This window comes from Ambystoma mexicanum, chromosome 3p (genome assembly GCF_040938575.1).
Source record: "Ambystoma mexicanum isolate Mex_15411 chromosome 3p, UKY_AmexF1_1, whole genome shotgun sequence".
NCBI lineage: Eukaryota > Metazoa > Chordata > Amphibia > Caudata > Ambystomatidae > Ambystoma > Ambystoma mexicanum.
In genome coordinates this window covers 219,714,659-219,741,443 of record NC_090925.1, presented here as the reverse complement: position 1 = coordinate 219,741,443, position 26,785 = coordinate 219,714,659, and the positions used below count along the sequence as shown (strand labels likewise).

Sequence of the window (26,785 nt, the reverse complement as noted above, 5' to 3'; positions counted from 1 at the left end):
GCCTGCTCCCTTTTGAGTGGCAGTGTCCATGGTCTCTGTTTCTCACTGCTTTCTCATGTTTCCTTGTCGCTTTGATGCCAGTTGCCTCAATGACTTCCCTCCAGTATGAAAGCTGCAGCTGTGAAGGGCTGCCTTTTGACAGATCCTGGGGCTCATTACGAGTCCGGCGGTAACTGTGCCGGTGATACCGGCAGGTTGCTGTCAGACCTGTAAATATTTACCGGCGCTGGACTTGCCGGAAACACGGGGAATTACAACCCCCGACATTCCGGAAAGTCAGGCGCCAGTAAATTCTACGTCCCCATTCCCATGGAGTCCCATAGGATAGTTATTAACGGTGCCATTGCTTCCATGATGGTCTGCCTACCATGGCCGCTGTGTCCGGCAGGGTCTGCCTTGTCAGGCACAGAGGCTCTGGCAGGCAGACTCCTAGTATGCCGGTCCAGAAACAATGGTGCCAGTAAGCTTACCGGCACTGTTCTTCCTGGACTGGCATACTTGGAATGATTCCCCCCAGTCTTGTGTGCAATTGGTGATATTTTTCCATCACGTCATCTTGGACGTTACATCATCAGCTCCCCTGCCAGTGTTTACTGCACTGTCTCACTGCCACGTTAATCAGGGGATGCCATGTCGTGGCAATGGGAGCACTTCCAAGATGATCCTGGGATTCCAACCTCTCAGTGGTCTCTTTTTGGGAGTACTCTCAGTGCCATACTGACTGTGGCCGGATCGGAGTGTTCTGAATGTCCCATCACCATGATAATAGGTAGTTCTCTTTCACTGCATGGCACGCAGGGGGAGACGTGGGGGGGCAGTGTTGGTGTTGTGGGTGGATAAGGTGTCACTGTGTGGGTATTCATGTTACACTGGCGTGAGGTGGGCGTATCCGGTGCATGGGTGCAGGGACACATGGTGATGGGTGGCTGGTGAGTTCTTATTTGCAGTTGTTGAATGTCACTCAGGAGGGCACATGTTGCTGTGTAATTGGGTTGCCTGCCCTACCATTGAGTTGTATTTCTCTACAGAGGCATTCTGTAGGGGGGGATGTTTGCTGAATTTGAAGGGGAAGTTGCTGCTGTATGCGTTTATATAACACAGCACCTGGGTTGGGTGGTTTCCAGGCCTGCAGGGGGGGACTTCCATGGATTCCAGGGTCCGGCTGGTGCAGGCTCACAAGAGATAAGGTGTGAGGTGAGATGTGCATAGTTCTTGCAGTGCACTTTTTCTGGTTCTACATGACTGCTTTGATGTGACTGTGTATTGTGAGCATAGTTTTTGTCAGGGAATGGGTTGCCCACTCAACCTGTTTATTGTTGTGGAACACACGGTCCAGGACGGTCCTCACATGTCTTGGCTGATCACTTCTATTTTGTACTATGCCTTCCTACCTATGCTCTCGTGTGTGTAATTTGGTGTCTACATGCAGGACAGTTGTTGTTGTCCATGTGACGGAGGTCAGGGACTTTGGTGCTTGTGCTGTGTGCTTTTGAGTGTACTACATGGACACTGTTGGTTCAAGTTGCTATGACTTTGTTGGTGATTTGTGCACACCCATACAGAGTAGGGGGTGTATCAACCACTTTTGCTGACTTACAAATTGGCTCATACTCAATGGAAATTTGAATATGAAGTTCAAATGCTCCCTATTCAAGTATGTATAAGACATGTTGAATCTAGCGCCCCTGCTTTCAAACTCACAACAACATGGATAGGTTTCAGCCTGTTTTACACGTAGTCCCACAGGTGTACAATAGTATTTTGACTGGCTGATTGGAAGAAGTAAACAAGTAGCATTTGATGGCCATGAATGATTAGGTGCTAGGCTTTGAATGTTGCGAAGTTGATGGATTTTTCTGTTCAAAAATATTTGTACTTGTTTATGTATTTATCACATTTGTGATTTGTATTCACAGTTTGTATGCCTCCGAAACCATTTCAATCCCAACTTTGCAAAGTGGGAGTGGAATACTCCCACTTACAAATCTTATCTGGGGCTCTGTTTGCGCATGTTGTTTTATGTCTCATGGACGCACACCATTTGGCTCTCCCAGAGACACAATCTCAGGGTGTTTTTATGGGCACAGAAGATAGGCCCCAATTCATCATTGAATGGCACCTGGGATGTGGCCTCAATGTGTGTGCTCAGCAGGGGCAGGTTTTTAGGTGAAGTATGATTGCACCAGCTGTCAGCCTCTCTACTTGCCCTTTGACCAGTCAGGAGGAAGGGTGGTGTCTGTGGGCAGTGTCCCACGTACATTTCCATGGGTACGCCACACCATGTGGCAACATTGTGTAGTACACATGCATATAGCAACACCACACCAGAGTGGTCAAGGGAGCGGAACCGTGACTTCAGCACTCCAAATGTGCGCTCCACTATGGCCCTACTGGCTACATGTGCTGTATTATATCTCACCCCAGCTGGGGTTGTGGGATTCTGTATTGGTGTTATCATGAATGTTGACAGCGGGTAGGCACTGTCCCCTATAAATGTGGACATGGTTGTCACTGTCATTTGTTGTCAGGGTCTATTGTTCAGTGTGTCAAGTGCATGCATGTGCAAACAGTTCATACTCACTGATGAGCCATGTTTTCCAGATGCCCGGGCCCGGTGCAGTGGTGATTGGCTCAAGATGTAGCTGTCAGGTGTCCTGCTTGGAAAATTGCCATACACTTCCATGATGATTCTATTGGCATCACACTCTATCTGCACATTAATAGTGCCAGTGCTTTTGATTCCGGGAAATGTTCTCCATCAAACGGGGGAGGGTGGTGTAGTGCAACATGTGTGCAGTCAATTGCACCTAGTACACGTGGAATGTGTGCTACTGCGTACAATTCCTGCCAGTGTTCGGGCCATATATATTTGTCTGCACACACACGCGTGTGCTGTTATGCATGACAATACTTGGCATAGACAGCAGGATTGGGTGGCCTGCGATATTCCAACTATTGCGGTGGTTCGCTGGAAGGACCTAGTTGCTATGAAATGCAATGCAGTCAGCAAATCTTCTAGGGGGGTAAGGGCCTGGGAGCGGATGGTGGGTGATGCTAAGCCATCTTCCCACTCCCTGGCAAGGTCTAGGATTACATGGGGGGGTGAGCTGTACCTAGCATGTACCTGGTCATCCAGCATGCCAAACAGCATGGTGCGTGGTGTGAATATCCAGGCCCTGGGCATACTTCTCCTCCTGCAGTGTCCATGCACGATAGCTCCTACTATTGCTGTATTCATCCCGGCTTTAGATGTTGTGTTGGTGTGCATTGCATGCTTTATTCGCATTGATTCCTATGCCTGCTGAACTTTACACCTGCTATTATGTGGCGGATGGATCACAGGGTTTGCGCATGCTTTTCCCCATGAATATGGTTGTATTTGCATTTGTAGGTGAACGATTGCTTAGCCGTGGACCGTCCCTCAACACGCCCACATTTTCATTCTGTATGTTCTGTCCCCTATTTGGGTCTCTCCATAGGCCCGGCCCACACTCTGCAAGGATTCTCGCACAAGGCGCTCAACCACTCGCAGAGACATACCGGGTGGGCACAAACTCCACACAAATCCCTGTGAAGTCCTCCGTAGTCGATTCCATTAAGGGGTTCCGAGCGTGGTTTGGCGCGTAAAGTCCCAATTTGCCAAGAAATTAATTCCATGAATCAGGGCCTGTATGTCTTACCATTGCAGCCAAACTTGAAATTGGGCCCTTATGGGTATCATTATGACTAAGGTGGATTTCTAAATGAAATGACAACATGCGGTAATTACTGTTAATGCATGTGGAATTTCTGGAAGACTGCCTACTTGTGAGAAAAGTGCAGGGATGGTGATAATCAGCGTGGATTTCTGTAAATACGCATGCATTCTTTTATTTCCCCCTTATTTTGAGGACGGAAATGGATTGTGTACACTAGCAGATTACATTGCTACGGCATACAAAATGTAAATGTACGAAAGGGTCATGCCTGCCAATTTTGTGCATTGCATGCCAACCGGCGTGAGAGGAGGATGCCCTTTCTCACCATCCTTGGATGTCCTCAAGCATGACATTTTATTCCTAGCTAGTGTGCCTCCGGTCACAGCAGGAAAATGATGTTTGAAAACTTCTGGGCAGTTTATGAAATGTTTACTTGCATCTAAGGTAAAAACTGGAGGTATTTTATGGGGCTGTCTGTACAGGTGGAATTTACAGCAGATGGTATCCTTTGGAATACCGCGTGCTTTCGATACCACACACCTCATAATCACACAGAGCAGTAACCCAGGCAGTCTTCCGGCACTCATCACGAGTGGGCGGTATCCCAGCGATAAATCCGTCGGGCTGCTGCCAAATGCTATTAGCGTTAACACAACTCGGTCCGGCGCTATTAGCGCCAGATCCCAAACTGTGGTGGGGTGGTACGTCCTCAATAGTGCCTTTTCGGCGCAATTACTGCAGTGCTAAAATTGCTGTGGTAATTGCCCCAAAAATTGGTGAAAAGTCAGCAGATTTACCACCAGCTCAGAGCTGGAGGTGAGACTCCATCTTTTTGCCCAACTCATAGTTGGGCGGAGCGGTAATGCAGCGGTAATAAGGTTACCGCTGCGTTTTTACGTCTCCGCCCCACTTGTGATGAGGCCCTTTGTGAATTAACCGTCTGAACTACTTAACTGGAATTAACACCCATCACTTGTAGATATACAGGCATGTATTTGCAGCAAGGGCATCAACCCACTAAGCAGTCTAGCTGGGATTGGACCATGTCGCTTGCAGGTGGAATTCGAGCTACCTTTCTGGTCTTACTGGGACGAGCCACACATGCCCAATTTGATCTATTGATGTGGAAAGGTGAACTTCTCAGCTCCATCAACATTTTATACCATACTGTCAGGATGCCAGCATTGAACATGACCTTTTCAGTCTGACAGATAACGCTCAAACACGTTCAACAATCACAGACTTAACTCGATTTATAGAACGACAACTCTGAGATTTTAAATACTCAAAAAAAGACCTCTCGTAAATGCGCTCAAGCACCATAAACCACTAGTTCCTCAGGCTATTGACCGAGTACAGATACAGGTCTCTCAGAGATGACCGACAATCACAGACATCTCTCAAAAACGAATACCACCCAGACAGACGTCCTCGAAAGATTCTGACCTTTCACATGAACACATCTGTGAAAGATATGCTGCACCCAGAGAGAGACACCCTTTGATAGCGGTTAGACATTCGCAGACATCTGAAAGTCGTCCAGCAATGACTGTGAGACATCTCTAAGTGGCAGCTGGCAGCGCCATGTGGCTGCATTCAGCATAGTGTATATGTTGCAACAACAACAACAAAAATCCCTTCTCTATACACAAGCCCTTTTTTAATGAAGCGGCTTAGAAATGTACCTATTTGGTTTTGGGATACATATTTTCCCTCCACAATGCTCTGTTTCAGTATTTCTTATTTTAGTTCTTATCGCCTCAAGTTTAGTTAAATTCCAGATCAGGCGCCCTGAGTTCCATTGCTGGGAAGTGACAGGTATGGGCAAATAAACACCAACAATCTACGTTTAAAATTCAGCCCAGATATTTTACAAAATCCCCGGCACTCTCCTGCAGCTGACTTGGAAACTAGGACATTGCGCCGGGAGTCAATGCAGTGTGATGTTAATCAGCTTTTATACTGCACTTATCACCACTTGGGTGGCATTGCAGAGATGAGGCTTGTCACAAGTGTGGGGAAATGTTCCCCACCAGGAGTAGCCAGGCTTTTGGGTGAAGAAGAATAGTAAAGGGCAAAGGGAAGAGGATGGGTGAATGTGGAGCGGGTTCAAATAAACAACTTGGAAAGATGGGAAGGTGTTAAGAGGGGTGGTAAGTGAATGTGGTAGTGCTGTTGCACGTAGACGCATTGATAATGGATCTAAACGGAAGGAAAATACATTCAGCCTTCGAAAGTGAGCAACTTTTCTATGAAGGCAGTTCCTGGTGCTTGTTGGGTGGTTCTGGAAGAAGTCAGTGCATGGTTTGTGTTTGTGTGATAGGCTTGATAGTTTCTGGTCCTTGTTGGGTGGTTCTGGAAGTTTTTAGTGTGTGGTTTATAGAATAGGCCTATGACAGGTCCTAGTACTTGTTCGGTGGTATTGGAAGTAGTCAGTGCAGGGTTCGTGTGATAGGCCTGATAGTTGCTGGTGCTTGTTGGGTGGTTCTGGAAGTAGTCAGTGCAGGGTTCGTGTGATAGGCCTGATAGTTGCTGGTGCTTGTTGGGTGGTTCTGGAAGTAGTCAGTGCAGGTTTCGTGTGATAGGATGTTGTTAATTAGGATGTTGAGGAGTAAGAGGCAGGTGTTAGTATGAGAACAGTTATACCGAATGTGTCATAGTATCGCTGTGTTCTAGTTGAGTGGTGGTGTATGGGAGAGAGTAAGCGTGGTAGTGTGATATGGTATAACTGTGTAACCAGCGCCTAGACGCCCCCGGGCTAAGTGTGCTTAACACATGTCAAAATAAATAAATAAACTACTCTTCCAGACACTGGCACTTAATGATTGTCACTTTGGAACATGAGTTTACCAGGCTGCGCGCCAGTTTCACGAGCCTGCCAAATAGGTTACCAATCTTATCTTTATTTGAATTTGATGATGTAACAGTGAAAGCATCTAGTAATCAGTGCATGTAAGCGCGTGCACTGGGTGAAAGACCTGTCAACCCAGGCCTGCCTGTCAGCAAACCTTTTAAATGTCACTAGTATTTAACCACCGCTGACTGTCGTGGGTGGGGGCGTGGTGGTACTTTAGTCACTGTATTACTCAACTCCCCCACCCTGAAAGCACCCCAAGCTGTTCGAACCACTCCCCTGAAAGGCGGCTAAGAAGGGAGGCGGGCATCGGGACATCTTTAATATCGCCCCTGCCCACACAGAATAAGCCTTCCTGCCGGTTCAGTTGCAAAGGTCGACTTTAAAGGCTGCAACTCCCTTTGATGAGACCAGTGCTTGGCCTAGCATGTGTGGGCATGGTCTAATGGCACCAGGTGCCAGGCTCCCCAATCAAAATTGGAATAATATTAATGCTTGTGGTCTCGTGCAGAAAGGATGTAGCAGTTTGGGGAGGGCTGCTCCTTCAGGGGTGGGACCAAGCCTGATTTGCATATGGTCTTTCCCCTTCTGTAATGGCTTGGCAGGTGAAGAACGATGGTCTGGAGGGGCGTCCAAAGCAATTGTCAGAGGTTTAAGATTCATTCTAAACCTTCTAGTCAACACCTCTTTATTTTTAGGCGTGGCCTAATGGCAGCAGGCTCTAGGCTTCCCGATCAAAATGTTTACTGGCGACCCAAAAAGGGCTCAGCAGTGACACTGTGGCGATTAATGGCAGGCATCTGCTCAGAGTTTCTCTCTTGTTTAAAATGACGGGCTGTATCAATGGTCATGGCACAACCCCTGGGTGTACACAGGCAGAAAGCAACTGATTTTTCTTGACATTGCTCCCTGGAATCAGCTAAAGCCTCCTGCATCCCCATCGCCAGGGGTGTTGCTAGATCTGGAAAAGACCCGGGGCTATGCTAATGTCGGAACTGTCAGGACTGGGGGCTAACTAGCCTTTTTGGTTGTAACTCCTGAGATTCTATCCGGGGCTACAACCAAAAAACCAGGGGCTATAACCCCCTTTGCCTCCCCCTAGCAACGCCTCTGCCCATCGCTCACCACTGCTCACAATACCACAGCCAACCCACTTAACCCCTTTTCCTGCCTTCCTGCTGAATTTGGTTTGTGTTGTTTTCAGCCGATTCAAGTGTACAGGCGCAGCTGCAGGGTGCTCTTAGCGTTTGACAGTGGCAGAGCTGGAGTCCGTTTTTCCCTGCACTAAAGTGCTTGCTGCTGAAGTCAAAAGGCCTTCGTAGTGGCTGCCTTCTGATTCAGGCTTTGCGCTCTCGCTTGCGCAGGCGCGAGGGCTCGCCGATGACAGTTTTTAGTTTCAGAGCAAAATGTGAGCAGCAGGGGCGTTGTGTTATGTAAGAAACATGATGTATCCTACCTTCGGAGCCAAACCCCTGTCAGCATCGATCAACTCCTCAACACCTAGGACATCACATCTCCCTCGCGCCACCTGACTCGCTAGACGCCGCTCGCCCCCTGACCACTGCCAACCGGTACAGCTGTAACCCTCCTCTGTGCTCCTATGTATCCTACCCCGCTGTATATCTGTTCTGTTGTTACTTCTCAAAAATGCTCTGTTATGCATCTGTACTGTTGTGTACCTCTGTAATGCACTCCGTTATGTATCTGTATTGTTGTATATTGTAAAGCAGCACAAATCAAGTAAGGCTCCTGCCGCGGCCGCATTTGGCGGCATATAATAAATGGCTCGCGCCTCAGGGAGGGAAATGGAGGCAGCTGACATGTGAGGCTCCTGCCGGGGACAGCAAGGAAGCGGCTGCTGCCTCCTGAGATGAACATTGTGGCCGCCTGGAACGAGATGAGCAGGGCCTGTGACCGCAAGCGACCATCAGCCGCTCCCATAACCGACCAATGAATCCAACGGTTCTCTAGCTTTCGGCAAAGGAAGAGCTATCGCACATGATGCATTCTAGCCCAGAGACTGTGATGTACTTTTGTGAAGCCGTGTTCCTGCGTATGGGTGAAACACTTAAAGTGGACACAGTGAAGTTGCTAGCCCGGAGCTGGGATCCTATGAACTGCCAGTAGGCTAAATTTGGACTCAGTAAAATTGGACATTAGGGTACCATCTTCCTGGACTAATAGTGTTTCAAGGGTATACAATGCCCGTTGCCCCACTGGCTGGGTTTTTAATTGTGTTTCTGTACTATTGCCCGGTACTAAATGTGATCAAAGAATGATTATACATCGTTAAGTGTTTTGCACCAGTCGTTGTGTTTAATCTAAACTTGGCATGGGATGTAATGTCTGGGTCCCTCCCAGGGCTTGTGCCGTGTCACGTGTACAAAGACAGGTGATGTCTTTAAACTAATAAAAGCGCCTCATGGCTCCCCATGCAGCAGTTTGAACACCATCTCACTGACTCTTGTGTGCATCCAGACTGAGAATGCAGGAGGGGGCCCGGCCCTACCTGGAGCCGCATAACAGTGTCCAGGCCGGAGACTGAACTGACTGTCCCAGCTGAACCGACCTTTCAGAGCTGCCAGTCAGGCCACGTTCCCGAGCCATTGCAGTAGTCCGGGCCTGGAAAAGAAACGACTGGCTCTTTTTCTAAATGGAATTGCATTTGAATTTCGAAAAAAGAAATGATTGGAGAGTGGTCCTCGACAAAAGCAAACCGTGCGCCCTTTATGGCGGGGGGGGGGGGGGGCGGGTCCTCACAACTGTGCAGGCAGCTGCTCTGTGTTCCTATCGCCTCTTCCGCACCGGACAACATACTGTACTAGTGGGCCAACCACGTCAACCTCCTATGTCTCAGTCCTGGGAGCCTAGAAGCCTTTGAAGCCCGGTGTTAAAGGCTATGCTGAAGCACTCAGATATAAACAGATAGAACGGCAGCTACTTGTGTCTGGTGAACATTACGATTTTCCGCTAGTGAATTCTGCCTCACGTATAACAATATAGCAACAGAATACACCGTGCACATTATACACAACGGAGGCTGCCACGCCCCCTGATGGTTACATACATGCCAACCCTACCGATTTAGGCAGGAGACTCCTGAGTTTTCAGTGTAAAAGATTGCTCTTTTTCACATTCTGCCACCAAAAATAATTGTTACTCCAATGCATTCCTATGGGAAAATTTACATCTCCCGATTTCTCTGACAAAATCTCCCTCCCAGGTGCATCGAAATGTTGGCATGTATGTGGTTCCTAAAACAGGAACGGGGCCTGACAGCTCACTGACGCTGCCCGCCATGCTCCTCAGCTCTCGGGCATTACCAGCCTCTGCTGCTTCCAGGCATCCCCCACCACTCCTCTCTGAGCTGCCGCCATTACTGGCAGCCTTCCTCACTGCTGCCTTCCCCTCTCTGCAGGCCGCCATGAGAACGGTCCTCTCCATCCCAGCGCTGCGCCTGGTCACCGAAGATCCTCCTGCTGTCACATCCATCCCCAAGGCCTTCCTCTACATTTGTTTCCTAATTGCGGCGCCGGCCCCCCTGCCAGCAGCGATCATCTCCCTCACATCTTGTCCTCACCCAGTGGAAAGCACCTTTAGCCATTTGTATGTCCACAATCCATCCATGCTCATGCACGCACAAGAACATTGGGCCTCCTTCTGAGGCCTCCATCTGAGTCTGCCAATCTCCTGGCGATAGAGCCACCAGGATACCGGTAAATGTTACTGTTTCCGGCACTCGATCCGGCATTGCTGCCAGATTCCGAGTGTAGGAATGACGGTGTAAATCCCCATTCATGGAGACCAATAGAACTCCAGGAGGGGATTTGCCATCCAGTTGTCAGTATTGAGGGCTTTTTTTGATTGTAGGGCGCCTGGCTTACCTCCAGCTTTTAGTTAGATGTAACACAGGGGCCTCACCGGCAAACCAGTAGTCGAGCGGTCCGGTAAAGTGATGGTATCCACGAATACTGCCACGTTTTTACCAAACCACCCAACTTGGAATGAGGCCCATTGATTGGCTCAGGATGCAGGCTAGGGCTAAAGGGTGCTCAGGGAGGCCTAGCAGAGCCCCGGCTGGTGGCCACTGTCTGGAGACTGCCCATGCTCATCCCCAACTGGCCCCAGCCCACTTAAAGCCCTGGATGAATCTATCAAAAGCGGACCCGCCCAAGGATAGCTTTCTACATTTTGCTTTGCTTCAGTAAAAAGATTGACTTCCAAAAGTTGACCCTTTTTATAAGATGCCCTCCATATGCTTTTTGATTGGGTCTCCACTTACTGTAGTTTCACCTTTCCATGATTTATTCCCTTTTCACAAAATGTTTTCTTTTTTGCACCCTTTTTTCTCGATGTTTCCATTTCCCTAGCCCTGTTCTCAGTCTTAATTCTTTTTCTCATTTCAGACTCAAAATGTCTTGCCATGTCGACCTCTGAACCATTTGGACTTTAGCAGTCTCACTTTTGGCAGAAATGCCAAGTTTCTCGACCAGGTGGGAGGAAGATTTTGCTCCAGAAAGCGGGAGGAAGGAATTTCTCCATAGGATTGCATTGGGGTTTTAATTATTTTAGGCAGGAGCGAGTGCTGGAGTTTGTCTCTGCGAGAGACTTGGCATGTCTGTTTTGGTTGTCTCACTGTTTACTGTCATCCTTTGAACCTGACACACACCCCTTTGAGACCATTTTTAGGCTGGGCCCGGGTATGGATTGGAGGGGGGAAAGCATTGCCCAAATATAATGAAACTTTAGCAACCCCCACCCCCTTCCTTCTCAAGATGTCTTCCCTCCTGGTATTTTTCGGTGGCGTGTCTTTCCCTCATGTTGTGCACTCAGTCTAGTCAGATACCAATCTGGATGTTGTGCTTCTATCCATCCCACTGCTTGCACAGCATCTGTACCTGTACCCGAGAGCCATAACTGTTGAGGTAGTGAAGGAGGCTCTTGGCCATGCTATCCCTCACCACAATGCCAGGCCACTCATATCAAACACCCAAACAGAAACTTGGACACAGAAAGAATTATGCTCAGAGGTAACAGAAGAGACTACAACGTGGCTTGGGTGTAAAGTAGTTTGCAACTAGTCTTTACAAATTAATTTGACAGGGTTACATTAATAAGAGGGAAAGCCCACATTAGAAGACAGAACCTGCATTCACTTACAGCCAAGATGGTGGCCACAAAGTTCTTGCTGTGTGGTGCAACCAGAAAGACCCTGGTGACACGCTGCCGCCACTAAATTCCTAGTACAAGTTGATTATGTCATCATGCAGGGTCACCCTACTTCACCCAGCTTGCCTGGGTGAAACAAACAATGGCCCTCATGGGGAGTTCAGGGTACCTGCTGGTTTGGTGACAGGTCCCCCCTGAGCAGAATCCAACTCGCCACACCATTAGAGGACTGCATTCATGGGTCATTTACCTGCAATGGTCCAGGTATAGCAGCCCTCTTCAGTCTCCATATTTAATCTCCTTTTTAATTAATAATAATTATTAATTTTATTGTTTTGGTTTATATGAACCTTTACAAAACTTAACTTCATATCTCCAAAAACAACAATTATTTCAAACAAAATTAGAGAATAATTTAACCCAACAATTGATTTAAACACATTTACAGAAACATTTTACAGAAACATTTATAACAATTTCATTACACTAATTTAATAATTCATAAATGTCCTAATTCATTAGTTCACACTTTATACAATCTAAGAATGCATAACAATTAAGATTCGGACCAGCTTATGTGCATATATCATAATACTTAGATCAATCCTATTAATAAAATGTCTTCACACTGATCATGATACAAAACACAATACTTATTTAATTCATTTTACAGTTCTTTCATTGTCCCAATCATACAACAGAACATATGTTTTGTAAGAAAGCATTTACCCTTATTTTTATGGAAACCGATGTTCCGTGCAACATTTCACACCATAGCTTGTCTCTATCCACATTAGAAGCATCACTGACAAACTTCAAAAAAAAATATTCAATTCTTTGAGGCAGCAAAAGAGGGAAAATCAATATGAGGTGCAATAGGGATTCAATCACACCTGCTTGCTTGCAAAACCTGCAAAAAATGTTCGCCTCCCTACTCTTTGCTCGAATGTTCTGAATCTCATAAGTACTTAAGACATTAAATCTAAAACGCATGCTCTTATTCCTAAAAGACCGAGAAGGATATCTAACTGAATATTTCTCTGGGTTAAGAGGCCATTTCCAGAATGAAATTACGTGAGAGTAAACATTTGAATTTAACACAACAGCATTATTTTCAATCCAATCATAAGCTTTTACAATGTATTTACTTTCCCATGGTTATTAATAAGAGTCATAAGAGATAGCCCCATGTTTAGTAGGATTTTCTCCCCAGTCTTTTTCAGAGAATACATCAAATTTCCTTGCAGTTCTTCTTTTAAAAAAAAATACATTGAATCTTTTTCAGCCAACTAACATTTTCTGAGCAAGGCTAACTTTTTTGCATACATAATACTCATGATTGATTGTAAACTTAATTCATAACGAATCATCTCGAGCGGAATACACTTTGGAATGAAAAACAATATTTTGTGCCAAATTGTGGCTCTAGTGTTCTCGTAAATGGTGTCAGTGCATCTGGTAAGAACTCTAATCCGTATGACAAATGGGGGATCACCTTCAGGCGATAAAAGTGAATACAAGGAGCTAGTGTCAACTTCCCATATTTCCTTTCAATAGCCCTTATTTGGTTAACTGATTCTTTTGCTTTCATTAATAGGCTATTTTTAATAATCGCATGTGATTGAGAGCTTGTAAATACATATCCTAAGTAGCGCAGTACAGCTTGATTTTTAATTCTCACACCACTACAGCCCCATGATAGTGAGGAAGGTCTAACATTGTTGAGACCAGTATGAAATATAATTGTTTTGCAGGGATTTATAGTCAATTTCCTTTCCGCTATAAAGTTCTCAAAAGCTGTAATCAATCTTTGCAGACCGATCTTAGTACAATAAAATAACAGGAAGTCGTCTGCATAGGCGACCCACTTAACTGATATTCCACCAATCTTAGGGACCACTCTTATTGAGGACACTTCTTGCTTGTGAGACGTACACATTAAAAAGGGTTGCCACCAACCTACACCCTTGCTTCCCATTGTGTATTATTACCACATTTGACAGTAGGCCCTTATTGTTCAATCTCAGTCTCATTACAGTATCAGAATACAGATATATGATTATGTCTAACAAACCTCTATCGATCCCTAACACCGTTAGTGTTTACCACAAGGTGGGCCTATCAACTAGGTCAAACGCCATCGTTAGATCCATTGATGCGATGTATAAATGCTCTGACAATTTTGCTTTGGCAGAGCTCTGTAGTTGGGACACGAGTAACCCACCCACATCTGTCCCCATAGATGTATGAAAACCAATTTGTCTGCAATCAAGTATGGAATGATCGTCCATCCAAGCAGTCAAGTTCTCTAATACAATTGCAGCAAAAATGTTAGACTCAACATTCATCAAAGTGATGGGACGATAATTGTTTGGACACAGTTGGTTACCCTCTTGAAAATCAGCAAAACATAGGATATTTTCCACAACTCTGGTGTCTTCCTGTTTTTACAGATGTCCATAAACAATATATATAACAGACCGGCCCGCATTGGTGCATTACTTTTCAGATTTGCGCATGAAAGATGATTTGCACCCAGAGTGATAGTAGATTTAGATCTTCTAATTAACTGTAAGATGTTGGAGACTGAGATATCTAAGGACCATTGAACGTTTCCTTGAGTAGTTGTCAATTCTACAACAGATTTCTTATATAGGCTCTCAAAGTAATCTGTCCACACAATCAGATCAATAGGATTAATCAACAATTGCAACTGACTGATTTGAGTGCTATTTATAATAGACCAGTAATTATGTCAGTTAGACTCCCTCATCGCTTGAATCATTTGTTCACCATATTTTTGAGCAATGGAGGCTCTAAGAGCAATTACCCAGTTTTTATAGGATTGTCTATGTTTTATAATCTTATACATCAGATCTTCTGTAATAACTTGACCCTGCATCATCAGGCGAACATCTTTTCTGAGCTTGGCTTTCATATTTTTTATTTCTTGATCAAATACATGGTTATGTCCTTTTCGCACACCCAATTGAGGAGAGATGAATAGCCTACAATGTTGCAGTGTTAGCTCCAAATACTAATTGAATGATTTAACTGGGTAAACATCGGACTTCAATTCATAGGGAAGTGTGTCAAAATCATGTAACATTGCTAGATTAAATTGAGCAGGTTTATGAGGGGTCCATTTCACCAGAGTACCATTTGTATTAACTTCCACAAGCTCCGTGAAGCACACCTCCTCTTTAAGAGCCTTTTCCCATGGATGATCAAGCGAGAGCAGCGAATGATCAGTAGCATAGGAGCTCTCAACTTTTACATTACTCAAATAATCCTTAAAATGATTGCTCCCAAAAATATAATCAATTATAGAGCTTACCCCTCTTGCTTGCCAGTTAGGTACTGTATTAAACGGTTCCATGTAATAATGTCGCCACAAAAATCTTGCCATGCAAAAATATCGCCCAAAAATTGCCGTTTTTTGTGGCGACATTATTGGATGGAACATGCGGGGGACACCTCGCAATCCCCAAACTTTTTTTTTTTTTTTTACATTTTTATTTTGTTTGCCCCTGTCCCCATATATATGGTCACCCATATAATATCGCCGCAACTCTTTCCCGGCGATATTATTTACGGCGACCATATATATGGGGATAATATTACCTGATAACTATTAAACATAGGTTTCAACCCCCAGCTCGCATCAAATTCGAGCCACAAACTCCAACTACTCCTCTTTGTTCGAGCCTACTAAGGATGAAGACCGAAGATTCGCCAAAGCCCACTGCATACCTCCCATTGACAGATTACAATCTGTGTTTAAATCACCAGCAAACAGGATGTCCCCAGAAGGACTGATGTTAAGCCAATTTGCTATCTGAGTATTTAAACCCTCGAACAGGGTTTCCAACTGCCCATCTTTTAAATCAACATTGTTCCAATATATGTTGAACATGAAAATGTATACGCTACAGTCTTTCGATTTTATTTTGAAGCTGGCAGAGATGGTCTAGCCCATAATCATAGATTTGGACTCCAGTACAATTGCAGTGTCATTTCAATATGCCAGGGCCAGGCCACCCTTCGGTCGTCCCCTTACCCCTTTTTTGGCAGGTAGACAAATAAAACTAAAGCCATCCAGTAACAAATTGCCAATGGCCCATGTCTCTTGCATGAGGATAAAGTCAAACTGTTCAAGATTTTGGCATAATTTGGTATCTAAGATAAATTGGTTACTCCCCCTGATGTTCCAAGATACCAAACAATAAAAACTAACAGCGCTAATGGGGTTTATGCACTGATTTCAGTTGCTCAATTGAATCTCTCCAGAAGCGAGCCAACCACCGCCATTCTTGCATGTCCCTTAACTGTGACCTGGCTTCATTTACAATTAAGGAACCCTCATCTTGAAGGGGAGTTAGTTCTATATGCCTAACGTTCCTATCCACTCTGGCTGTATTGCCAATGCTTTCAAATTTCTTGCTTGCAGTATATGGAATTATGTCAAACCGCTTTTCTTGTAAGGATCTGGTCTCTTTCATGATTGGTGCTCTAACCAAGGGGGAAGTGATTAGTAAACTCACGTAATCATACCTGTAATTGTGAATAGAATCCACAAGTTGTATGTCTGACGATGTTATCAGACTTAGTTCTTTAATATCACTAAACAGGTTTAATATGTACGGTCTGTTAAGTGCTCTGGGACCCCCTTCCTCAAACACATAATATAGAAGTAAACATGGCTCATTAGGACAGGCTGGGGCCCTAAAACAATTGGCTAATCCCTCATTATTACCAAGAAGATCCTCAGATTTAGGATGTATAACACTTTCCACATTGGTCCTATGTTCTCTACCCCAGATACCTCCCTAAGCAGGTAGTTAACCTCCTGGGTACTACTAACCGCAGCACATGCTCCCATACGGGTCAATAATGGGTTTTAAACATTTTTCACTTGGCCCGTATATGGAACTTTGTTCCCTGACATCCAAGATTTTGCCTCTTGCAATTTTTTATTCAAGATATTTTCAATAATAGTACTTATTGTATCTTCAGTTAACCCATTCAGTAGTGCACGGTCAGCTAACAACACCTTCTTTGCTTCATCTGTGACCGTGATTCCAGTATTGCACATGCTTGAGGCCAAAGCCACAAATTTGGTTGCACTGGTTGGATTCCTTTGCCATCTGTATTCACTATATTACTAGCCTCGACAAGGGATTTTGATTCATCCAAACAGATTACAGATTGTTCATTTGTATTAGTCAGCATCGCAATTGATAGTGGACCAGCAGATGTGGGAGTATTAATTCGGGACGGGGCATCTGGATTCTTAAATATATCAAAAATGTCCATCACGCCACGTTCCATTACTTTGAGGTTCCTATAAATTCTTGCAGTTGTCTCCGTATGTTTTAATGCATCGGTCAGCCTAAGGGTGCCCTCTGAATAAACACTTTGCATAGCATTATTAACATCATCCTCACTAACTTGCGTAATTTTGACCCCAGCGTGATCTGGGTTTGTAATAATCTTTCCTCGTATTTTAGTAGCTGGAAGGTCTTCCTTTTCTTTTTGGTAATCGTCAAGGTCATCACGCAAGTCCATGCACCGCACGAACTTGCGTAAGGACACATTGGAGAACTTGATAACAGACATATTTATTTCTGTCTAAATTCTTTTCTTTTTTTTATATTTCGACCTCAAAAAATCAGATTCCTTACTTTTATTGAGTCTACGTGCTGAGATAGGCCCAAGGTCATCAGAAGCATTTTTTGTATCAATGGTTTTACTTTGCTGTTCATGCATATTCCCTGTAGTAGCATAAGCCATTTCGACAATCACTACTGAGGCTTGGGTATTTTCTTTATAAGCCAGCACTTCTTTGTCATATGGAATTTGAATGGGACTAGTAATAGGATTCATATGAGAATCCTCCCGCTACTCAGAAGCCAATTTCCTAGATAACTCCAGCAAAGATGTTAATGCCATCACGATTTCATTCAATAGCCTCGAGTTTTTTTTATTCCATAAGCATCATTGTATTTATCTTAGAATGACTAGTATCTTCTATGTCAATCCCTTTACATTCACTGTCATTGGTCACATAGTTACTCGAGTCCTCCGCTACTGGACCTAAATGTTGTGAAAAGCCCAGCATAGTAATTTCGCTTGTTCTGAATATATGAGGGGTATTAGCAAACAAATAGTTCTTTTGTTGCAGGAGCATTATCGATGCTAAGTTTGCTTTGTTTCACACCATCACTGAATAGGGATTGAGATGCCTCTGATAATTGGGGAACATTGCTCCTGCCCCTCCCGTAGAACACATTTGAGCACACTCAATTAGGTCTTTGTCTGTGTCAGATGACCCGGGCAGCGGCATAGCAGCAGCTAACGCCAGGCTTGTGCGTCTGGTCATAACCACAGAGGATTCTTCAATGATATTTTGTTTTGCTTTTCCGTTTTTACAAGGCATTGCCTTTCCTTTCCCCAGACACAGTGGACCAATTTTAGACAATGCTTAATCTGCAAATCTTTAACCATATCTTGTTTATTCCTGTAGAGATTAATACATTTATAAATCAAAATGTGTTTTTATTCATGTGAAGTTTTTCTAGGTTTTAATAACCATATCATTTTTTATGTCATTTAATAGAAGTTTGTAATAACAATGTGTTAAACTGTGTTTTTTATTTCTGTGAACATTAATACGTTTGTAAATAAAACTGTACTTTCATTCCTGTGAAGTTTTATACGTTTTGTAAATTTAAAATGTGTCCTTGTACTTCTCATGGTCTCATTCTCAGTTCCTTTGTAAGTTGGGTACAGTTATTGTTTTGTGCAGTTATTTATATATTTCTTTTCTTCAAAACGTGTCCGAGCATGTTTCTGCTTACTTGTAAGGTCAGGATGATTCATAGAGGGCGGGGAGCTATGAGTTCAAGGTTCATGGAGGGTGGGAGGGGCTTCCAGGGATATGGACCATAGAGGGTGGGGAGAATGGACCATAGAGGGCGGGGAGAAGCTTTCAAGGTCAGAGATTACAATGGGCTCAATGCAGGGACTTCTGATGTCAGGGGTCATAGACTGTAGGGATGGGCTTCCTGGGTCATGTTCAAAGGAGGGGCTGAAGACGTCTGCTGACGCCCAAATAAAGATCTCACTGAAAAAATACTGCACTCAGCGTGAGAATCAATTTATACTGACGATTCCTCTAAAGAAACCCATTTCTGCAAAGTAACCGGGACTGTTTCAAATCATCTGTGCCTTATTCACATCACAGAAAAGGGGACATCTGGGGGCTGGTGAACTGGCTTTGTCAGATCCCTTTAAAGAGTCTTCATTCTAGGGGTGATCCCCTATCAAGCTCCTGCCCCATTCTCATGCCCTAAAGACTTTGCTCCATTTTAGCGTCTATAAGACATGCCCTAGAAAATCAAATAAGAAATGTAAAGAGTTGCACGCACTTTGACCCCTGAAATTGAGTAGTGGCCCTGCTCTGGATGCCAGCCAGAACGCATAAGCCAGACTTAGGTATGGTCCTTAGTTTTACTGCGTGGCATGGATGCTATGTTTCTAAAAAGGGCACCTGGAGTGAAAGCCATGGACTTCCTGCAGTGTGATCTGAGATCCTCCCAACTATTTCGTACTAGAGTCTACGCCAGGGGTCTGCAACCTGTGACTCTCCAGATGCTCTGGACTACCATCCCCGTGATACCTCACCATTGATTAAGTTGGCTAGGGATGATGGGAGTTGTATTGAAAAACATCTGGAGAGTCAAAGGTTGCAGATCCCTGTCTAGGCCCACGTTAGGGGACGTGATTTCACAGTATCCCCATGCCAATAGACAGGCAGTGACAGATCGATTTGCTGCAAAGGTCAACATAGCTTGTATGTCTTATCATGTGCATCTAAAGATCCCTATGTAAATTTCGACAGCAAAACACAGTCAGGCTAAAATAGTGACACGTGTAAATATGGAGGCTCCACCCCGAATACCACTTTTCCTTTCCCTTCCATGCCTTCTTTCCATACAACCCCAGCTGAGCTAGCATGGGGGGATGGGGTTGGCAGCACTATAGTATTACAAACAGTTGCAGTTGAAGTTTGAGCTGTTGTGGAAGGTTAGGCGGTAGCAAGAGGGCATGTTTTCTTTGACGCATCAAGATGTCTGCTGACTAGTTCCTGTTGCGTGATGGCCGCACTGTTGGGTGTTCCTTGGTTTTTTACGTGTGTCGGTCTGGCTGATATTTCTTTACGCCTTCCTCTGGTCGTTGGCTGGTACTAAGCGATCGCTGAGGGGTCATGAAACTGTGTGCACCTGGAATGTACGAGGTAGCTTGGAGTAGATTTTCTCTACAGGGGAGTTTCACCTAATTCTCGGACAAATGGAGAGGAATTCTATGGACCTCACTTTTCTCGTAGCAGCAGACCGGATGTGTCTAAAACGTCCATTTGCATTTATTTATTTATATTGCGCTCACGTCTAAGCAATAGGGTTGGGTGAGAATCCTGCCGGCGATCAGAATTGGAGAAATTCGCCATCAATACCATTCGACCAGCTGGCCGATTTTCCACCTTCTATGCTGCATATTTGGTTGATTTTTTTAGCGGCAGAAATTTCATTTTCCCTTGAAATTTAGTTTTTTATATGATCCAAAACACACGAAAAAAACATATTTCAAGAAAAACAAAATTTAAAAGTGTTAAACACTCCCGCCCCGCACCAAATTGTAAATAAAACGAAATTTCCAAAAATAAAATTTTAGCTAGTTAAAGGCCCCAACCGGCCAAATTCTGCAGGCAGAATTGGGCGAAATTCACCAGGAATCTGCCAATTTTACCATGGATTACCAATTTTTTCACGCAACATATTTAGCACTGACCAGCATAAAAACAGCACATTAATAAAGATTACCCCTGCCTTTGGCCAGGGAGCCTTGATTCTATTAAAGCCACAGCGGCAAGCATTATGCTTTCTCTTCTTATTTTCTACCCTTCAGATCTATTTATTTATTTAAATTTTTTGAAAAAAAGAAAAACACTTCTAGACTCATTTCCCATGAACCCCAGTGTCTCTGATAGTCCATATGCTCGTACTGAGTCTCACTAGGCACTTCCTGCCTAGGTCCCTTCCTCTTCTTTTGATGACTTTCTACTGACATCTTGCGTTAACACCAACAAACTCCTAACGGAAACTCAGCATGCCGCCCAACTGTCCCTGAACTCGGTCCACTTGTGCATGAGGTCCTCTCACGGCCAACCTTGGCAACTTGGACTGTAGACGCTCTTTCTCCGCTCTGTCATTCTCAGGTTGCCTTCTGGTCATTTCGTGTCAGAGAAGATTTTGGTTATGGAGGGATGCATGACTCAATATAACAATAGCATACATTTGTTTATCATTATATGCATTTTCCTTGCATCGCAGGGCGGGATAATGGACGCCTCCGTGTCTTTAAAAGAATCAAGACTACCCGCGCCAAGGCAGGGGTAATCTTTATTCTATGTGAAGACCAGAGGCAAGCATTATGCGTGTTCAAAGCTATGTACTATCGCTCATGCAGGGCTTGCTATAGGCTAAAATTTAAAGGTCCTAAACATGGCGTCGCTGGACCAGTCCGCTGCCGGTAATATGTCTTGAAGACTTGCACCGGCTCCGAAAGCCTTGGAAGCCATGGCTCCTCTTACTGAGTGTGCACCAAACCTAGATAAATCTACGCCTGCTGGAGTCATTATTTCTCGCACCCAACACACTATGGTCGCTGCTGCTCTAAACGGCTTCCTGTGCATGATGAGCAGCTGTGATACGCCTGCCGGACGTCTCTCTCCTGTCCTTAGTTCATATTCTTTGATACACTTTGCTACGCATAGCTTGGGTTGGTCCTGGAAGTAGGCATACGAGATAGCTGAAGTGTGACATTTGGTCGTTTTCGCTATGGAGAAGGTCACCCCGTCTGGACTTCAGGATTTTCTGTTTATCTCTAGCTCTTTCACGCTTGACACTCTTTTACACAAGCTAGTTTTCCAGATAATTGCTGGTTGGATAAATCTCTATTGCGTGGCCAGTCTAGTAGTAGTTGTAGAACTGTTGGCATGTCCCATAACTGGGCATATTTTGGAAGGGGAGGTATACTAGCCTTCACTCCCCACATCAGTCTGACCACATAGGCGCTCCTTCGAAAGGATCTGTAAATAACTATAGTTCGGAAAGATTTCCCTTCTTTGGCTAAGGAAGCTAGAAAATGAAGTACTATCATTAAAGGGGCAGAAACGGGATGAAGGTTGTGCTGGTCGCACCATAGGCTCCATCTCTTCCAAGTCATCTCGTAACATTTCAGCATAGAGGGGGCGCAGGATTGCTTGATGAACTCTGCAGCCGAACCCAAAATGTCGGCAAGCTCCACCTGCTCCCAATACTCTGCACGCAATGAGATGTAGTTGGTCGGTCCTCGTCAGAGGATGGTAGTTCCCTGATGGATCCTCTAGGAGATCCCCTCTGAGAGGGAGGACTGGAGGAAATCCGTAGAATGTTCCATCAGAACTGGAAACCATGCTTGCGATTTCCAGTTCGGGGCTATCACTACCACTTCCGCTTTCTCTCTTCTGATCTTTCCTATTACTCTGGCTAGCATTACGAAGGGAGGGGTAGGTGTAGTGTACCACACCCAACCACATATGCAGAAACGCATCCGCCCCTTGGGCTTCTGGGTCTAACCTCCAGCTGAAAAACAATGTTAATTGTTTGTTCAATCTGGAAGCAAATAGGTCGATGTTCAGGGGCCCCCAGAGGACTGCTAGTTGCACAAACACTTCCTTGTGCAACTTCAAGTCGCTGGAGTCATGCCAATAGCGAGAATTCCAATCCGCTGCCAAGTTCTGGGCACCCGGTAGATACTCCGCTGTCACAGAGATCTTTTGATCGAGGCAATAGTGCCAGAAGTCTTTTGTTAGCTCTACTAGCATGCGCTGCCATGTGCCCCCTAGGTGATTGATATATCGGACAGCAGAAATGTTGTCCATTCTGAGTAGGATGCAACACTCCACCTTATCCTTGGTTAAGGCTTTCACTGCGAATGAGCCTGCAAACAGTTCCAGACAGTTGATGTTGAGGGTTAGCTCTTTCTGGGACCATCTCCCTTCTGTCTCTAGATGGGCGCAGCTTGCTCCTCAGCCTACTCTGCTGGTGTCGGATTCTATGATCAGCTCTGAGATGTCTCCAAATATGGCACGCCTGTTCCAGGCTTTCATGTTCTGGAGCCACCATTCTAGCTCTGACTTCCCCTTCGGGACTAGAGGGGCTAGTTTGTGGTTTTGTAGGCACCCTTGTAGGTGTCAGATCTTTAGTCTTTCCAGGGTTCTGTAGTGCAGGGGCCCCGGAAAGATGCCTTGTATAGGGGCTGCTAGAAGGCCAACCATTCTTGCGAGTGCTCAAATCGATATTATGTCCTTCGCCAGTGTTGCTCTGAGCTACTTCTTTATCGCTCAGATTTTGGGGACTGGAAGCTCCAGTGCCCCCTTTGTGGAGTTCACCATGAACCATAGAAACTCTAGACGTTGTTTGCAAATGAGCTCTGATTTCTCTTGGTTTATCAGGAATCCTAGAAAATCGAGGCGTTTGGACGCCCACTGGGTCAGCTCACTGAGGACTTATTTGTTCTCTGCCAGTATTAGAATGTCATCTAGGTTGCTGATCATTCGGATGCCTCTCTCTCTCATGGCTGTCACTAATGATCTCATCATTTTTGTGAAGGCCCACAGTGCTGACGCCTTCCCGAACTGGAGGCATTTGAACTGCCATATCTGCCCATTCCATATGAAGCTTAGGTATTTTCGGTGTTCCCTGGCTATCAGAACTGTGAGGGAGACATCCTTCAGATCTAGTCTTACTAACCAGTCCCCTTTGCAGAGAATGTCCCTGAGAAGGTGCACTCCTTCCATTTTTAAGTGTTTGTAGATCAGCCAACCGTTCAATTCCTTTAGGTTTATTACTTGTTTTCACCTTGTCTTTTCTGTGAACTAGGAACATGTTGCTTATGAAGGCATATCTTGCAGTGCCGTGTCTATTGCACACTTGCTCTCTAGCATACTCAGTTCCCTGTCTAACAACTTGCTCTCTTTGCGCGCTATAGTGTTTTCCTTTATTTGCTGTTTTGGTAGTGCTCTGAACTCTAAGCAGAAACCTGTCACTGCTTGAAGTAGCCATACATCGCTTGAAAGCATCTGCCAATTTTGTAAGAATAGCAGCGCCTGCCCCCGATCGGGGGTGGGTAGGTAGGAGGTCACTTTCCTCACCTGTTGGTGTGTTTGGGTGGCGGTAGTAACCACGTCTTCTACGTCCCCTGTAGCGGCGTCTGCGATCTGTCAAGAAGGCGTCTTGTTGTCGGGTGTAGAGGAGGAGCCACGTACCCCCACTCCAACTGCCCCGCCTACATTACCTGAAAAGTTTGAACCAAAGTATGTGACGTATACTGAACAGTTGAACCAACAAAGAGAAGAGTGTGGACTCTGTGCAGCACCCATAAAAGTACCTATACCTAAGAGAATATGGGAGGTAAAGTACCCATTGAGGAAACCATACCTGCATACAAGACAATATGATGGCCATTTGAACGAGATTCCTGAAGAAGCAGAGAAACTAAAAGGCAAAGATGAATGGATACGTCATACAAAATTAAATTGACACCCATAAAGGAGATAAACAGACCAGAGGATGCAGATGATTTATAAATCAACAAGAAGTACCAAGGATAAGTGACATCTTGGGATCAAGCTGAAGAAACGTATGCCACAGACCTGATGAAGATACTTTGTTAGTTTAAACGTGAACAGATGCAATGAAACGCAAGGAGCAAAGCAATCATGAAGCTAGTCACATGCTTTTGAATAGGTAGACCGCGGCAAGCGGCAACATATGCATATATATATATATATATATATATATATATATATAGATACATATGGACAAGTAAAGGATGAATGTTTCCACTACACATATAAGCAGTACTGAACAAAGCAAGAAGGCCTCATTTCAGTGTCGAAGTTAAGAAAAGCAAGTGCCAACATATACATATATATATAGATACATATGGACAAGTAAAGGATGAATGTGCCCACACTCCCTAAACATTCTCAGAACACAATACAGACTCAAGGCCAAACTTCAAACACTAATTGACACTGGACCATTGAGGTGATGATGGATGATATGCTAATTGGAGGGAAGCTGGTGCTAAAACGAGCTCACCCGCACCTGGTTGTTCAGTCTGCGTGCTGCTAGACGTAGGGGTAAAAGTACTGACAGGGGTTAGAAGCTAACCAATTGTAGGGGACCACGTAGTTGGGGGTCCTATAGCTTGTGTAGCCAATGGGACGTTGTACATTTAGTGATGTTCATAGTGGCCGTTTTAAGGGGAGGGCTTAGTTGCCCCACCTGATAACTATTCTACCACCTTCTTTCGTTACTCCATACAGTTATAGAGTTTACACCTAGAAATTCAATTATACCTAATCACACCCTCTGTTAGGTGTGTGTAGTTTGCCACAAAGGATGACGTTGGTAGTGACGCAGGTCAAAACGTCAATGATGACTAATTATGGGTATAAAAGCCCAGTTTCTTTATGAAGTAAGTAGAGTCAGAGTATCGAGCGATTGCTGATGTTGGTTGTATTCCCTGCTTTAGATACTTGATATTAAAACAGATGAACTTTGCCAAGCTATTTGTGTCATCTTGATTATTGATGTATGAATACATTCTGCATCCCCATCCTTCTCCAGGGTATTGCTACTCATCTTAAAGGGCAGTCTGAGAGAACACCCAGCTCACGGGACACCCAGTAATGCGCTCTGGAGTTTTGAGGTCTTCTCTGTGAATGGAAGCCACCGGATGCACAACGTCTGCTGCAGCCGGTCCGGCAAAAACTCTTGTGGGAAAAATCTTCTTGATAGATGCTATGTACGTTCCCACGAATATACCCATCTCCTTCACAAAGGCTTCGCCAAAAAGTAGTCTTGAGTGACCTCTCCCGCCTCATAGGATACTAGATCTCCTAATTTGGAATCCACCTTTAGTAGGAGGCTTCTTCTCCTCACGGAGGATAGAGCAGAATTTGCATTTCCTAGGAGACATACTGCTCTTTGTGCCCAGTTGGCTAGAACCTTCCGGATAAACCAGCACTCTGGTGTCTCTGGCTCTCTCTGCTAAGTCCATGATCTTAGCTATGGGTCCGGAGAAGTCCAGATTCTTTTCCTGGCAGCCTCTCCAGGCCTGGGCCATGCCTTGTCTTAGATCTCTGGCTGCTTTAGAGAAGAATGTGGTCATCTTTGGGTCCAGCTCTGGGGTCTCTACTACTTTGCCCGGCAACTCAGGCCTGTGACATTCATAGCTCATTCGAAGCCTGAATTCCTTCTCAATGTGCTTGCACAATCTTTGTGCCGTGTATGATATCACTCTGGGTCATGGGTGCCAGCTGTTCGATCTTGGGTGTATTATTGACTCAGGGGCAAACATATCCATTAATTCTTCCTTGTGCTCCTCTAAATGCTTCTCTTTGTGCTTTCTTTGCCAGACTTCGACCTCTGGGAAGCCTTAGAGTCTGACTCTCTGGATTCTGACAAGGAGTCTTCATCCCCTGTGTTTTGTGCCCCTGGGGAAGGGGGTAGGAGGCTCGGCACAGTCGACTTTAGTAGAAAAGCATCTTTCAGCTTTTCGAAGGCATTGACAGCCTCAGTAGGTTTCCTCTTATCCTCCTTGTTATGACCCTGCGGAGTTGGTGAGGCTTTACGTTTACGTGTCTGTTCTCTCCCCTTATTTGTCACCCTGATAGTGGGCTGTTTGGAGGACCTGCTGGCAGCCTATTTCGAGCCTTTTTTTAAAGGCCATATTCAATGAGGTACTCCAGGGCATCTGGTCTATCCTGGAGTGGGTGCACCCCTTGTGCCACTGCATCAGTCAAAGAAGGCCATATAAGTCTCTTAAAACTAAGAGTTAGATCTGACTCTTCATCTCATGAGAGCACTTTCTCTTGGGTTCCGACACTCCCTTCCTCTGACTCCATAATAATTGTGTGCCTGAGTGCCTGAACGATGCAGGTTAAATGACA

At 44.9% G+C, this 26,785-nt stretch overlaps 1 long non-coding RNA gene across 1 annotated transcript in view; it reads left to right on the top strand.

Moving 5' to 3' along the window:
- The window catches only part of LOC138580283 (uncharacterized), a 166,528-nt gene that overhangs the window by 973 nt on the left and 138,770 nt on the right, over positions 1-26,785 (top strand). The gene's annotated exons all lie outside the window — the stretch shown is intronic.